This window comes from Phyllobates terribilis, unplaced genomic scaffold (genome assembly GCF_046119375.1).
Source record: "Phyllobates terribilis strain yellow unplaced genomic scaffold, ASM4611937v1 Scaffold_734__1_contigs__length_741531, whole genome shotgun sequence".
Lineage (NCBI taxonomy): Eukaryota > Metazoa > Chordata > Amphibia > Anura > Dendrobatidae > Phyllobates > Phyllobates terribilis.
Window position 1 is genome coordinate 435,371 of NW_027363494.1, and position 15,511 is coordinate 450,881.

The window sequence follows — 15,511 nt, forward strand, 5'->3', positions numbered from 1 at the left end:
GTAAGATAAGCTGCACAATATAATTGACCTTTCAGTATATTGTTGCACACACACCATCTATTTAGCAAATGCCCTTGTTATCAACAGCAGCCTTTTAAACTCACCTGAGCTAACAGGTATGTGAGCTGGTTACTCTGCTGCGCTTAAAATTTCTTTTTTGGTTTGCTACAATGCCTTTTCTGAAACGTTGTCTCCCTCTGCTGGAACACTGACTTCTTTCATTTAATGCCTGCAGACTATAAAAGAGAAACCAACCCAAAAAGTTTGGTTGATTAGTCTGTGGCATTCTTTTAAACTGTTGCTTATGGCGGTCTCTGTGAGCTTCTCAGTGACATTCAGCCATCCAGGTATCCCGCCTGCAGTAGACGGAATGTGGCAATGGAACGCTGGCTGCGCGTGTCATAATAGGCTCTGAGCCTTTATATACCTGCGCACAGCAGCAGCCACCTTCAGTCTGCTGCTGGACAGCCAGCAGCAGCAGCAGCAGGAGAGGTAATTAATCAGCAACCCTCCTGCTAAGGGTAGACAGCTGCTCGTTCCACCCCCCCCCCCCGCCTTAATTGGTTCTCCTCCCTTCCAACGGTGTTGAGGCGGGTGGGAACAGCCGGGGGTTGAGGGTACTGTGCTAAAAGAGGTGGAGTTATGCAGATCTAAAACGCGTGGATTGCAGCAGCAGCAAGCCGAAAAGTGCAGGCATGTGAGGGATCTAGAGGTTGACAGCATGTCTTCTTAACGGGAGTCCAGGTGGCCATCTCCACAAATGGACTTTTCAGAATCCTTGGGTGGCACCGTAGTCGGAAACCAATTCTGGTTATCGCTTCTCGGCCTTTTGGCTAAGATCAAGTGTAGTATCTGTTCTTATCAGTTTAATATCTGATACGTCCCCTATCTGGGGACCATATATTAAATGGATTTTTAGAACAGGGAGATGGAAAAAGAGCTTGCTCTGTCCACTCCACGCATTGACCTGGTATTGCAGTATCTCCAGGACCGCTGCACCCCTTCTTTAATGCAGTTTCTAAAATCAGAAAGAATTGAATTCAATGCTTTTTGTTCATTTTGCTTGTTTGTCGGATTTTGGGATGGACTCTTTGGCTTTGCTTTTCTTCTCCTCATTGGATTTTTCATGTTAAAAGTTGCAGAAGCCAGATGACAAGCTCATTTTGGTTCAACTTCAGCAACTGTGCATTGCATTGCCATGTAATGTAATGTAATGCAATGCTATCTATCTAGCTCTCCCTCTATACTTCCTTTTGGATAAACAGACATATTAGGCAAGCATTTTGGAGCTTTCACCTAAATAACTACAGGTGGTGAGATAAGCTGCACAATATAATTGACCTTTCAGTATATTGTTGCACACACACCATCTATTTAGCAAATGCCCTTGTTATCAACAGCAGCCTTTTAAACTCACCTGAGCTAACAGGTATGTGAGCTGGTTACTCTGCTGCGCTTAAAATTTCTTTTTTGGTTTGCTACAATGCCTTTTCTGAAACGTTGTCTCCCTCTGCTGGAACACTGACTTCTTTCATTTAATGCCTGCAGACTATAAAAGAGAAACCAACCCAAAAAGTTTGGTTGATTAGTCTGTGGCATTCTTTTAAACTGTTGCTTATGGCGGTCTCTGTGAGCTTCTCAGTGACATTCAGCCATCCAGGTATCCCGCCTGCAGTAGACGGAATGTGGCAATGGAACGCTGGCTGCGCGTGTCATAATAGGCTCTGAGCCTTTATATACCTGCGCACAGCAGCAGCCACCTTCAGTCTGCTGCTGGACAGCCAGCAGCAGCAGCAGGAGAGGTAATTAATCAGCAACCCTCCTGCTAAGGGTAGACAGCTGCTCGTTCCACCCCCCCTCCCCCGCCTTAATTGGTTCTCCTCCCTTCCAACGGTGTTGCGGCGGGTGGGAACAGCCGGGGGTTGAGGGTACTGTGCTAAAAGAGGTGGAGTTATGCAGATCTAAAACGCGTGGATTGCAGCAGCAGCAAGCCGAAAAGTGCAGGCATGTGAGGGATCTAGAGGTTGACAGCATGTCTTCTTAACGGGAGTCCAGGTGGCCATCTCCACAAATGGACTTTTCAGAATCCTTGGGTGGCACCGTAGTCGGAAACCAATTCTGGTTATCGCTTCTCGGCCTTTTGGCTAAGATCAAGTGTAGTATCTGTTCTTATCAGTTTAATATCTGATACGTCCCCTATCTGGGGACCATATATTAAATGGATTTTTAGAACAGGGAGATGGAAAAAGAGCTTGCTCTGTCCACTCCACGCATTGACCTGGTATTGCAGTATCTCCAGGACCGGTGCACCACTTCTTTAATGCAGTTTCTAAAATCAGAAAGAATTGAATTCAATGCTTTTTGTTCATTTTGCTTGTTTGTCGGATTTTGGGATGGACTCTTTGGCTTTGCTTTTCTTCTCCTCATTGGATTTTTCATGTTAAAAGTTGCAGAAGCCAGATGACAAGCTTATTTTGGTTCAACTTCAGCAACTGTGCATTGCATTGCCATGTAATGTAATGTAATGCAATGCTATCTATCTAGCTCTCCCTCTATACTTCCTTTTGGATAAACAGACATATTAGGCAAGCATTTTGGAGCTTTCACCTAAATAACTACAGGTGGTGAGATAAGCTGCACAATATAATTGACCTTTCAGTATATTGTTGCACACACACCATCTATTTAGCAAATGCCCTTGTTATCAACAGCAGCCTTTTAAACTCACCTGAGCTAACAGGTATGTGAGCTGGTTACTCTGCTGCGCTTAAAATTTCTTTTTTGGTTTGCTACAATGCCTTTTATGAAACGTTGTCTCCCTCTGCTGGAACACTGACTTCTTTCATTTAATGCCTGCAGACTATAAAAGAGAAACCAACCCAAAAAGTTTGGTTGATTAGTCTGTGGCATTCTTTTAAACTGTTGCTTATGGCCGTCTCTGTGAGCTTCTCAGTGACATTCAGCCATCCAGGTATCCCGCCTGCAGTAGACGGAATGTGGCAATGGAACGCTGGCTGCGCGTGTCATAATAGGCTCTGAGCCTTTATATACCTGCGCACAGCAGCAGCCACCTTCAGTCTGCTGCTGGACAGCCAGCAGCAGCAGCAGCAGGAGAGGTAATTAATCAGCAACCCTCCTCCTAAGGGTAGACAGCTGCTCGTTCCACCCCCCCCCCCCCGCCTTAATTGGTTCTCCTCCCTTCCAACGGTGTTGAGGCGGGTGGGAACAGCCGGGGGTTGAGGGTACTGTGCTAAAAGAGGTGGAGTTATGCAGATCTAAAACGCGTGGATTGCAGCAGCAGCAAGCCGAAAAGTGCAGACATGTGAGGGATCTAGAGGTTGACAGCATGTCTTCTTAACGGGAGTCCAGGTGGCCATCTCCACAAATGGACTTTTCAGAATCCTTGGGTGGCACCGTAGTCGGAAACCAATTCTGGTTATCGCTTCTCGGCCTTTTGGCTAAGATCAAGTGTAGTATCTGTTCTTATCAGTTTAATATCTGATACGTCCCCTATCTGGGGACCATATATTAAATGGATTTTTAGAACAGGGAGATGGAAAAAGAGCTTGCTCTGTCCACTCCACGCATTGACCTGGTATTGCAGTATCTCCAGGACCGGTGCACCCCTTCTTTAATGCAGTTTCTAAAATCAGAAAGAATTGAATTCAATGCTTTTTGTTCATTTTGCTTGTTTGTCGGATTTTGGGATGGACTCTTTGGCTTTGCTTTTCTTCTCCTCATTGGATTTTTCATGTTAAAAGTTGCAGAAGCCAGATGACAAGCTCATTTTGGTTCAACTTCAGCAACTGTGCATTGCATTGCCATGTAATGTAATGTAATGCAATGCTATCTATCTAGCTCTCCCTCTATACTTCCTTTTGGATAAACAGACATATTACGCAAGCATTTTGGAGCTTTCACCTAAATAACTACAGGTGGTGAGATAAGCTGCACAATATAATTGACCTTTCAGTATATTGTTGCACACACACCATCTATTTAGCAAATGCCCTTGTTATCAACAGCAGCCTTTTAAACTCACCTGAGCTAACAGGTATGTGAGCTGGTTACTCTGCTGCGCTTAAAATTTCTTTTTTGGTTTGCTACAATGCCTTTTCTGAAACGTTGTCTCCCTCTGCTGGAACACTGACTTCTTTCATTTAATGCCTGCAGACTATAAAAGAGAAACCAACCCAAAAAGTTTGGTTGATTAGTCTGTGGCATTCTTTTAAACTGTTGCTTATGGCGGTCTCTGTGAGCTTCTCAGTGACATTCAGCCATCCAGGTATCCCGCCTGCAGTAGACGGAATGTGGCAATGGAACGCTGGCTGCGCGTGTCATAATAGGCTCTGAGCCTTTATATACCTGCGCACAGCAGCAGCCACCTTCAGTCTGCTGCTGGACAGCCAGCAGCAGCAGCAGCAGGAGAGGTAATTAATCAGCAACCCTCCTGCTAAGGGTAGACAGCTGCTCGTTCCACCCCCCCCCCCCCGCCTTAATTGGTTCTCCTCCCTTCCAACGGTGTTGAGGCGGGTGGGAACAGCCGGGGGTTGAGGGTACTGTGCTAAAAGAGGTGGAGTTATGCAGATCTAAAACGCGTGGATTGCAGCAGCAGCAAGCCGAAAAGTGCAGGCATGTGAGGGATCTAGAGGTTGACAGCATGTCTTCTTAACGGGAGTCCAGGTGGCCATCTCCACAAATGGACTTTTCAGAATCCTTGGGTGGCACCGTAGTCGGAAACCAATTCTGGTTATCGCTTCTCGGCCTTTTGGCTAAGATCAAGTGTAGTATCTGTTCTTATCAGTTTAATATCTGATACGTCCCCTATCTGGGGACCATATATTAAATGGATTTTTAGAACAGGGAGATGGAAAAAGAGCTTGCTCTGTCCACTCCACGCATTGACCTGGTATTGCAGTATCTCCAGGACCGGTGCACCCCTTCTTTAATGCAGTTTCTAAAATCAGAAAGAATTGAATTCAATGCTTTTTGTTCATTTTGCTTGTTTGCCGGATTTTGGGATGGACTCTTTGGCTTTGCTTTTCTTCTCCTCATTGGATTTTTCATGTTAAAAGTTGCAGAAGCCAGATGACAAGCTCATTTTGGTTCAACTTCAGCAACTGTGCATTGCATTGCCATGTAATGTAATGTAATGCAATGCTATCTATCTAGCTCTCCCTCTATACTTCCTTTTGGATAAACAGACATATTAGGCAAGCATTTTGGAGCTTTCACCTAAATAACTACAGGTGGTGAGATAAGCTGCACAATATAATTGACCTTTCAGTATATTGTTGCACACACACCATCTATTTAGCAAATGCCCTTGTTATCAACAGCAGCCTTTTAAACTCACCTGAGCTAACAGGTATGTGAGCTGGTTACTCTGCTGCGCTTAAAATTTCTTTTTTGGTTTGCTACAATGCCTTTTCTGAAACGTTGTCTCCCTCTGCTGGAACACTGACTTCTTTCATTTAATGCCTGCAGACTATAAAAGAGAAACCAACCCAAAAAGTTTGGTTGATTAGTCTGTGGCATTCTTTTAAACTGTTGCTTATGGCGGTCTCTGTGAGCTTCTCAGTGACATTCAGCCATCCAGGTATCCCGCCTGCAGTAGACGGAATGTGGCAATGGAACGCTGGCTGCGCGTGTCATAATAGGCTCTGAGCCTTTATATACCTGCGCACAGCAGCAGCCACCTTCAGTCTGCTGCTGGACAGCCAGCAGCAGCAGCAGCAGGAGAGGTAATTAATCAGCAACCCTCCTGCTAAGGGTAGACAGCTGCTCGTTCCACCCCCCCCCCGCCTTAATTGGTTCTCCTCCCTTCCAACGGTGTTGAGGCGGGTGGGAACAGCCAGGGGTTGAGGGTACTGTGCTAAAAGAGGTGGAGTTATGCAGATCTAAAACGCGTGGATTGCAGCAGCAGCAAGCCGAAAAGTGCAGGCATGTGAGGGATCTAGAGGTTGACAGCATGTCTTCTTAACGGGAGTCCAGGTGGCCATCTCCACAAATGGACTTTTCAGAATCCTTGGGTGGCACCGTAGTCGGAAACCAATTCTGGTTATCGCTTCTCGGCCTTTTGGCTAAGATCAAGTGTAGTGTCTGTTCTTATCAGTTTAATATCTGATACGTCCCCTATCTGGGGACCATATATTAAATGGATTTTTAGAACAGGGAGATGGAAAAAGAGCTTGCTCTGTCCACTCCACGCATTGACCTGGTATTGCAGTATCTCCAGGACCGGTGCACCCCTTCTTTAATGCAGTTTCTAAAATCAGAAAGAATTGAATTCAATGCTTTTTGTTCATTTTGCTTGTTTGTCGGATTTTGGGATGGACTCTTTGGCTTTGCTTTTCTTCTCCTCATTGGATTTTTCATGTTAAAAGTTGCAGAAGCCAGATGACAAGCTCATTTTGGTTCAACTTCAGCAACTGTGCATTGCATTGCCATGTAATGTAATGTAATGCAATGCTATCTATCTAGCTCTCCCTCTATACTTCCTTTTGGATAAACAGACATATTAGGCAAGCATTTTGGAGCTTTCACCTAAATAACTACAGGTGGTGAGATAAGCTGCACAATATAATTGACCTTTCAGTATATTGTTGCACACACACCATCTATTTAGCAAATGCCCTTGTTATCAACAGCAGCCTTTTAAACTCACCTGAGCTAACAGGTATGTGAGCTGGTTACTCTGCTGCGCTTAAAATTTCTTTTTTGGTTTGCTACAATGCCTTTTCTGAAACGTTGTCTCCCTCTGCTGGAACACTGACTTCTTTCATTTAATGCCTGCAGACTATAAAAGAGAAACCAACCCAAAAAGTTTGGTTGATTAGTCTGTGGCATTCTTTTAAACTGTTGCTTATGGCGGTCTCTGTGAGCTTCTCAGTGACATTCAGCCATCCAGGTATCCCGCCTGCAGTAGACGGAATGTGGCAATGGAACGCTGGCTGCGCGTGTCATAATAGGCTCTGAGCCTTTATATACCTGCGCACAGCAGCAGCCACCTTCAGTCTGCTGCTGGACAGCCAGCAGCAGCAGCAGCAGGAGAGGTAATTAATCAGCAACCCTCCTGCTAAGGGTAGACAGCTGCTCGTTCCACCCCCCCCCCCCCCGCCTTAATTGGTTCTCCTCCCTTCCAACGGTGTTGAGGCGGGTGGGAACAGCCGGGGGTTGAGGGTACTGTGCTAAAAGAGGTGGAGTTATGCAGATCTAAAACGCGTGGATTGCAGCAGCAGCAAGCCGAAAAGTGCAGGCATGTGAGGGATCTAGAGGTTGACAGCATGTCTTCTTAACGAGAGTCCAGGTGGCCATCTCCACAAATGGACTTTTCAGAATCCTTGGGTGGCACCGTAGTCGGAAACCAATTCTGGTTATCGCTTCTCGGCCTTTTGGCTAAGATCAAGTGTAGTATCTGTTCTTATCAGTTTAATATCTGATACGTCCCCTATCTGGGGACCATATATTAAATGGATTTTTAGAACAGGGAGATGGAAAAAGAGCTTGCTCTGTCCACTCCACGCATTGACCTGGTATTGCAGTATCTCCAGGACCGGTGCACCCCTTCTTTAATGCAGTTTCTAAAATCAGAAAGAATTGAATTCAATGCTTTTTGTTCATTTTGCTTGTTTGTCGGATTTTGGGATGGACTCTTTGGCTTTGCTTTTCTTCTCCTCATTGGATTTTTCATGTTAAAAGTTGCAGAAGCCAGATGACAAGCTCATTTTGGTTCAACTTCAGCAACTGTGCATTGCATTGCCATGTAATGTAATGTAATGCAATGCTATCTATCTAGCTCTCCCTCTATACTTCCTTTTGGATAAACAGACATATTAGGCAAGCATTTTGGAGCTTTCACCTAAATAACTACAGGTGGTGAGATAAGCTGCACAATATAATTGACCTTTCAGTATATTGTTGCACACACACCATCTATTTAGCAAATGCCCTTGTTATCAACAGCAGCCTTTTAAACTCACCTGAGCTAACAGGTATGTGAGCTGGTTACTCTGCTGCGCTTAAAATTTCTTTTTTGGTTTGCTACAATGCCTTTTCTGAAACGTTGTCTCCCTCTGCTGGAACACTGACTTCTTTCATTTAATGCCTGCAGACTATAAAAGAGAAACCAACCCAAAAAGTTTGGTTGATTAGTCTGTGGCATTCTTTTAAACTGTTGCTTATGGCGGTCTCTGTGAGCTTCTCAGTGACATTCAGCCATCCAGGTATCCCGCCTGCAGTAGACGGAATGTGGCAATGGAACGCTGGCTGCGCGTGTCATAATAGGCTCTGAGCCTTTATATACCTGCGCACAGCAGCAGCCACCTTCAGTCTGCTGCTGGACAGCCAGCAGCAGCAGCAGCAGGAGAGGTAATTAATCAGCAACCCTCCTGCTAAGGGTAGACAGCTGCTCGTTCCACCCCCCCCCCCGCCTTAATTGGTTCTCCTCCCTTCCAACGGTGTTGAGGCGGGTGGGAACAGCCGGGGGTTGAGGGTACTGTGCTAAAAGAGGTGGAGTTATGCAGATCTAAAACGCGTGGATTGCAGCAGCAGCAAGCCGAAAAGTGCAGGCATGTGAGGGATCTAGAGGTTGACAGCATGTCTTCTTAACGGGAGTCCAGGTGGCCATCTCCACAAATGGACTTTTCAGAATCCTTGGGTGGCACCGTAGTCGGAAACCAATTCTGGTTATCGCTTCTCGGCCTTTTGGCTAAGATCAAGTGTAGTATCTGTTCTTATCAGTTTAATATCTGATACGTCCCCTATCTGGGGACCATATATTAAATGGATTTTTAGAACAGGGAGATGGAAAAAGAGCTTGCTCTGTCCACTCCACGCATTGACCTGGTATTGCAGTATCTCCAGGACCGGTGCACCCCTTCTTTAATGCAGTTTCTAAAATCAGAAAGAATTGAATTCAATGCTTTTTGTTCATTTTACTTGTTTGTCGGATTTTGGGATGGACTCTTTGGCTTTGCTTTTCTTCTCCTCATTGGATTTTTCATGTTAAAAGTTGCAGAAGCCAGATGACAAGCTCATTTTGGTTCAACTTCAGCAACTGTGCATTGCATTGCCATGTAATGTAATGTAATGCAATGCTATCTATCTAGCTCTCCCTCTATACTTCCTTTTGGATAAACAGACATATTAGGCAAGCATTTTGGAGCTTTCACCTAAATAACTACAGGTGGTGAGATAAGCTGCACAATATAATTGACCTTTCAGTATATTGTTGCACACACACCATCTATTTAGCAAATGCCCTTGTTATCAACAGCAGCCTTTTAAACTCACCTGAGCTAACAGGTATGTGAGCTGGTTACTCTGCTGCGCTTAAAATTTCTTTTTTGGTTTGCTACAATGCCTTTTCTGAAACGTTGTCTCCCTCTGCTGGAACACTGACTTCTTTCATTTAATGCCTGCAGACTATAAAAGAGAAACCAACCCAAAAAGTTTGGTTGATTAGTCTGTGGCATTCTTTTAAACTGTTGCTTATGGCGGTCTCTGTGAGCTTCTCAGTGACATTCAGCCATCCAGGTATCCCGCCTGCAGTAGACGGAATGTGGCAATGGAACGCTGGCTGCGCGTGTCATAATAGGCTCTGAGCCTTTATATACCTGCGCACAGCAGCAGCCACCTTCAGTCTGCTGCTGGACAGCCAGCAGCAGCAACAGCAGGAGAGGTAATTAATCAGCAACCCTCCTGCTAAGGGTAGACAGCTGCTCGTTCCACCCCCCCCCGCCTTAATTGGTTCTCCTCCCTTCCAACGGTGTTGAGGCGGGTGGGAACAGCCGGGGGTTGAGGGTACTGTGCTAAAAGAGGTGGAGTTATGCAGATCTAAAACGCGTGGATTGCAGCAGCAGCAAGCCGAAAAGTGCAGGCATGTGAGGGATCTAGAGGTTGACAGCATGTCTTCTTAACGGGAGTCCAGGTGGCCATCTCCACAAATGGACTTTTCAGAATCCTTGGGTGGCACCGTAGTCGGAAACCAATTCTGGTTATCGCTTCTCGGCCTTTTGGCTAAGATCAAGTGTAGTATCTGTTCTTATCAGTTTAATATCTGATACGTCCCCTATCTGGGGACCATATATTAAATGGATTTTTAGAACAGGGAGATGGAAAAAGAGCTTGCTCTGTCCACTCCACGCATTGACCTGGTATTGCAGTATCTCCAGGACCGGTGCACCCCTTCTTTAATGCAGTTTCTAAAATCAGAAAGAATTGAATTCAATGCTTTTTGTTCATTTTGCTTGTTTGTCGGATTTTGGGATGGACTCTTTGGCTTTGCTTTTCTTCTCCTCATTGGATTTTTCATGTTAAAAGTTGCAGAAGCCAGATGACAAGCTCATTTTGGTTCAACTTAAGCAACTGTGCATTGCATTGCCATGTAATGTAATGTAATGCAATGCTATCTATCTAGCTCTCCCTCTATACTTCCTTTTGGATAAACAGACATATTAGGCAAGCATTTTGGAGCTTTCACCTAAATAACTACAGGTGGTGAGATAAGCTGCACAATATAATTGACCTTTCAGTATATTGTTGCACACACACCATCTATTTAGCAAATGCCCTTGTTATCAACAGCAGCCTTTTAAACTCACCTGAGCTAACAGGTATGTGAGCTGGTTACTCTGCTGCGCTTAAAATTTCTTTTTTGGTTTGCTACAATGCCTTTTCTGAAACGTTGTCTCCCTCTGCTGGAACACTGACTTCTTTCATTTAATGCCTGCAGACTATAAAAGAGAAACCAACCCAAAAAGTTTGGTTGATTAGTCTGTGGCATTCTTTTAAACTGTTGCTTATGGCGGTCTCTGTGAGCTTCTCAGTGACATTCAGCCATCCAGGTATCCCGCCTGCAGTAGACGGAATGTGGCAATGGAACGCTGGCTGCGCGTGTCATAATAGGCTCTGAGCCTTTATATACCTGCGCACAGCAGCAGCCACCTTCAGTCTGCTGCTGGACAGCCAGCAGCAGCAACAGCAGGAGAGGTAATTAATCAGCAACCCTCCTGCTAAGGGTAGACAGCTGCTCGTTCCACCCCCCCCGCCTTAATTGGTTCTCCTCCCTTCCAACGGTGTTGAGGCGGGTGGGAACAGCCGGGGGTTGAGGGTACTGTGCTAAAAGAGGTGGAGTTATGCAGATCTAAAACGCGTGGATTGCAGCAGCAGCAAGCCGAAAAGTGCAGGCATGTGAGGGATCTAGAGGTTGACAGCATGTCTTCTTAACGGGAGTCCAGGTGGCCATCTCCACAAATGGACTTTTCAGAATCCTTGGGTGGCACCGTAGTCGGAAACCAATTCTGGTTATCGCTTCTTGGCCTTTTGGCTAAGATCAAGTGTAGTATCTGTTCTTATCAGTTTAATATCTGATACGTCCCCTATCTGGGGACCATATATTACATGGATTTTTAGAACAGGGAGATGGAAAAAGAGCTTGCTCTGTCCACTCCACGCATTGACCTGGTATTGCAGTATCTCCAGGACCGGTGCACCCCTTCTTTAATGCAGTTTCTAAAATCAGAAAGAATTGAATTCAATGCTTTTTGTTCATTTTGCTTGTTTGTCGGATTTTGGGATGGACTCTTTGGCTTTGCTTTTCTTCTCCTCATTGGATTTTTCATGTTAAAAGTTGCAGAAGCCAGATGACAAGCTCATTTTGGTTCAACTTCAGCAACTGTGCATTGCATTGCCATGTAATGTAATGTAATGCAATGCTATCTATCTAGCTCTCCCTCTATACTTCCTTTTGGATAAACAGACATATTAGGCAAGCATTTTGGAGCTTTCACCTAAATAACTACAGGTGGTGAGATAAGCTGCACAATATAATTGACCTTTCAGTATATTGTTGCACACACACCATCTATTTAGCAAATGCCCTTGTTATCAACAGCAGCCTTTTAAACTCACCTGAGCTAACAGGTATGTGAGCTGGTTACTCTGCTGCGCTTAAAATTTCTTTTTTGGTTTGCTACAATGCCTTTTATGAAACGTTGTCTCCCTCTGCTGGAACACTGACTTCTTTCATTTAATGCCTGCAGACTATAAAAGAGAAACCAACCCAAAAAGTTTGGTTGATTAGTCTGTGGCATTCTTTTAAACTGTTGCTTATGGCCGTCTCTGTGAGCTTCTCAGTGACATTCAGCCATCCAGGTATCCCGCCTGCAGTAGACGGAATGTGGCAATGGAACGCTGGCTGCGCGTGTCATAATAGGCTCTGAGCCTTTATATACCTGCGCACAGCAGCAGCCACCTTCAGTCTGCTGCTGGACAGCCAGCAGCAGCAGCAGCAGGAGAGGTAATTAATCAGCAACCCTCCTCCTAAGGGTAGACAGCTGCTCGTTCCACCCCCCCCCCCGCCTTAATTGGTTCTCCTCCCTTCCAACGGTGTTGAGGCGGGTGGGAACAGCCGGGGGTTGAGGGTACTGTGCTAAAAGAGGTGGAGTTATGCAGATCTAAAACGCGTGGATTGCAGCAGCAGCAAGCCGAAAAGTGCAGACATGTGAGGGATCTAGAGGTTGACAGCATGTCTTCTTAACGGGAGTCCAGGTGGCCATCTCCACAAATGGACTTTTCAGAATCCTTGGGTGGCACCGTAGTCGGAAACCAATTCTGGTTATCGCTTCTCGGCCTTTTGGCTAAGATCAAGTGTAGTATCTGTTCTTATCAGTTGAATATCTGATACGTCCCCTATCTGGGGACCATATATTAAATGGATTTTTAGAACAGGGAGATGGAAAAAGAGCTTGCTCTGTCCACTCCACGCATTGACCTGGTATTGCAGTATCTCCAGGACCGGTGCACCCCTTCTTTAATGCAGTTTCTAAAATCAGAAAGAATTGAATTCAATGCTTTTTGTTCATTTTGCTTGTTTGTCGGATTTTGGGATGGACTCTTTGGCTTTGCTTTTCTTCTCCTCATTGGATTTTTCATGTTAAAAGTTGCAGAAGCCAGATGACAAGCTCATTTTGGTTCAACTTCAGCAACTGTGCATTGCATTGCCATGTAATGTAATGTAATGCAATGCTATCTATCTAGCTCTCCCTCTATACTTCCTTTTGGATAAACAGACATATTACGCAAGCATTTTGGAGCTTTCACCTAAATAACTACAGGTGGTGAGATAAGCTGCACAATATAATTGACCTTTCAGTATATTGTTGCACACACACCATCTATTTAGCAAATGCCCTTGTTATCAACAGCAGCCTTTTAAACTCACCTGAGCTAACAGGTATGTGAGCTGGTTACTCTGCTGCGCTTAAAATTTCTTTTTTGGTTTGCTACAATGCCTTTTCTGAAACGTTGTCTCCCTCTGCTGGAACACTGACTTCTTTCATTTAATGCCTGCAGACTATAAAAGAGAAACCAACCCAAAAAGTTTGGTTGATTAGTCTGTGGCATTCTTTTAAACTGTTGCTTATGGCGGTCTCTGTGAGCTTCTCAGTGACATTCAGCCATCCAGGTATCCCGCCTGCAGTAGACGGAATGTGGCAATGGAACGCTGGCTGCGCGTGTCATAATAGGCTCTGAGCCTTTATATACCTGCGCACAGCAGCAGCCACCTTCAGTCTGCTGCTGGACAGCCAGCAGCAGCAGCAGCAGGAGAGGTAATTAATCAGCAACCCTCCTGCTAAGGGTAGACAGCTGCTCGTTCCACCCCCCCCCCCCCCGCCTTAATTGGTTCTCCTCCCTTCCAACGGTGTTGAGGCGGGTGGGAACAGCCGGGGGTTGAGGGTACTGTGCTAAAAGAGGTGGAGTTATGCAGATCTAAAACGCGTGGATTGCAGCAGCAGCAAGCCGAAAAGTGCAGGCATGTGAGGGATCTAGAGGTTGACAGCATGTCTTCTTAACGGGAGTCCAGGTGGCCATCTCCACAAATGGACTTTTCAGAATCCTTGGGTGGCACCGTAGTCGGAAACCAATTCTGGTTATCGCTTCTCGGCCTTTTGGCTAAGATCAAGTGTAGTATCTGTTCTTATCAGTTTAATATCTGATACGTCCCCTATCTGGGGACCATATATTAAATGGATTTTTAGAACAGGGAGATGGAAAAAGAGCTTGCTCTGTCCACTCCACGCATTGACCTGGTATTGCAGTATCTCCAGGACCGGTGCACCCCTTCTTTAATGCAGTTTCTAAAATCAGAAAGAATTGAATTCAATGCTTTTTGTTCATTTTGCTTGTTTGTCGGATTTTGGGATGGACTCTTTGGCTTTGCTTTTCTTCTCCTCATTGGATTTTTCATGTTAAAAGTTGCAGAAGCCAGATGACAAGCTCATTTTGGTTCAACTTCAGCAACTGTGCATTGCATTGCCATGTAATGTAATGTAATGCAATGCTATCTATCTAGCTCTCCCTCTATACTTCCTTTTGGATAAACAGACATATTAGGCAAGCATTTTGGAGCTTTCACCTAAATAACTACAGGTGGTGAGATAAGCTGCACAATATAATTGACCTTTCAGTATATTGTTGCACACACACCATCTATTTAGCAAATGCCCTTGTTATCAACAGCAGCCTTTTAAACTCACCTGAGCTAACAGGTATGTGAGCTGGTTACTCTGCTGCGCTTAAAATTTCTTTTTTGGTTTGCTACAATGCCTTTTCTGAAACGTTGTCTCCCTCTGCTGGAACACTGACTTCTTTCATTTAATGCCTGCAGACTATAAAAGAGAAACCAACCCAAAAAGTTTGGTTGATTAGTCTGTGGCATTCTTTTAAACTGTTGCTTATGGCGGTCTCTGTGAGCTTCTCAGTGACATTCAGCCATCCAGGTATCCCGCCTGCAGTAGACGGAATGTGGCAATGGAACGCTGGCTGCGCGTGTCATAATAGGCTCTGAGCCTTTATATACCTGCGCACAGCAGCAGCCACCTTCAGTCTGCTGCTGGACAGCCAGCAGCAGCAGCAGCAGGAGAGGTAATTAATCAGCAACCCTCCTGCTAAGGGTAGACAGCTGCTCGTTCCACCCCCCCCCCGCCTTAATTGGTTCTCCTCCCTTCCAACGGTGTTGAGGCGGGTGGGAACAGCCGGGGGTTGAGGGTACTGTGCTAAAAGAGGTGGAGTTATGCAGATCTAAAACGCGTGGATTGCAGCAGCAGCAAGCCGAAAAGTGCAGGCATGTGAGGGATCTAGAGGTTGACAGCATGTCTTCTTAACGGGAGTCCAGGTGGCCATCTCCACAAATGGACTTTTCAGAATCCTTGGGTGGCACCGTAGTCGGAAACCAATTCTGGTTATCGCTTCTCGGCCTTTTGGCTAAGATCAAGTGTAGTGTCTGTTCTTATCAGTTTAATATCTGATACGTCCCCTATCTGGGGACCATATATTAAATGGATTTTTAGAACAGGGAGATGGAAAAAGAGCTTGCTCTGTCCACTCCACGCATTGACCTGGTATTGCAGTATCTCCAGGACCGGTGCACCCCTTCTTTAATGCAGTTTCTAAAATCAGAAAGAATTGAATTCAATGCTTTTTGTTCATTTTGCTTGTTTGTCGGATT

The 15,511-nt window shown here is 45.3% G+C and overlaps 12 non-coding genes across 12 annotated transcripts; all 12 read left to right on the forward strand.

Annotated features, from left to right (window-relative positions):
- The first annotated feature begins 813 nt into the window (after positions 1-813).
- LOC141237928 (U2 spliceosomal RNA) lies at positions 814-1,004 on the forward strand. The gene has a single exon (XR_012303448.1). It is a non-coding gene; the product is annotated as a U2 spliceosomal RNA (small nuclear RNA).
- A 1,120-nt stretch (positions 1,005-2,124) lies between these two features.
- On the forward strand, positions 2,125-2,315 carry LOC141237840 (U2 spliceosomal RNA). Its single transcript, XR_012303364.1, has one exon. It is a non-coding gene; the product is annotated as a U2 spliceosomal RNA (small nuclear RNA).
- A 1,123-nt stretch (positions 2,316-3,438) lies between these two features.
- On the forward strand, positions 3,439-3,629 carry LOC141237640 (U2 spliceosomal RNA). The gene has a single exon (XR_012303170.1). It is a non-coding gene; the product is annotated as a U2 spliceosomal RNA (small nuclear RNA).
- Positions 3,630-4,752: 1,123 nt separating this feature from the next.
- On the forward strand, positions 4,753-4,943 carry LOC141237641 (U2 spliceosomal RNA). The gene has a single exon (XR_012303171.1). It is a non-coding gene; the product is annotated as a U2 spliceosomal RNA (small nuclear RNA).
- A 1,120-nt stretch (positions 4,944-6,063) lies between these two features.
- LOC141237923 (U2 spliceosomal RNA) lies at positions 6,064-6,254 on the forward strand. The gene has a single exon (XR_012303443.1). It is a non-coding gene; the product is annotated as a U2 spliceosomal RNA (small nuclear RNA).
- Positions 6,255-7,378: 1,124 nt separating this feature from the next.
- On the forward strand, positions 7,379-7,569 carry LOC141237642 (U2 spliceosomal RNA). The gene has a single exon (XR_012303172.1). It is a non-coding gene; the product is annotated as a U2 spliceosomal RNA (small nuclear RNA).
- Positions 7,570-8,690: 1,121 nt separating this feature from the next.
- LOC141237643 (U2 spliceosomal RNA) lies at positions 8,691-8,881 on the forward strand. The gene has a single exon (XR_012303173.1). It is a non-coding gene; the product is annotated as a U2 spliceosomal RNA (small nuclear RNA).
- Positions 8,882-10,000: 1,119 nt separating this feature from the next.
- LOC141237645 (U2 spliceosomal RNA) lies at positions 10,001-10,191 on the forward strand. The gene has a single exon (XR_012303175.1). It is a non-coding gene; the product is annotated as a U2 spliceosomal RNA (small nuclear RNA).
- Positions 10,192-11,309: 1,118 nt separating this feature from the next.
- LOC141237850 (U2 spliceosomal RNA) lies at positions 11,310-11,500 on the forward strand. The gene has a single exon (XR_012303373.1). It is a non-coding gene; the product is annotated as a U2 spliceosomal RNA (small nuclear RNA).
- Positions 11,501-12,621: 1,121 nt separating this feature from the next.
- On the forward strand, positions 12,622-12,812 carry LOC141237939 (U2 spliceosomal RNA). The gene has a single exon (XR_012303459.1). It is a non-coding gene; the product is annotated as a U2 spliceosomal RNA (small nuclear RNA).
- Positions 12,813-13,936: 1,124 nt separating this feature from the next.
- Positions 13,937-14,127, forward strand: LOC141237646 (U2 spliceosomal RNA). Its single transcript, XR_012303176.1, has one exon. It is a non-coding gene; the product is annotated as a U2 spliceosomal RNA (small nuclear RNA).
- A 1,120-nt stretch (positions 14,128-15,247) lies between these two features.
- Positions 15,248-15,438, forward strand: LOC141237924 (U2 spliceosomal RNA). The gene has a single exon (XR_012303444.1). It is a non-coding gene; the product is annotated as a U2 spliceosomal RNA (small nuclear RNA).
- Positions 15,439-15,511: the final 73 nt, after the last annotated feature.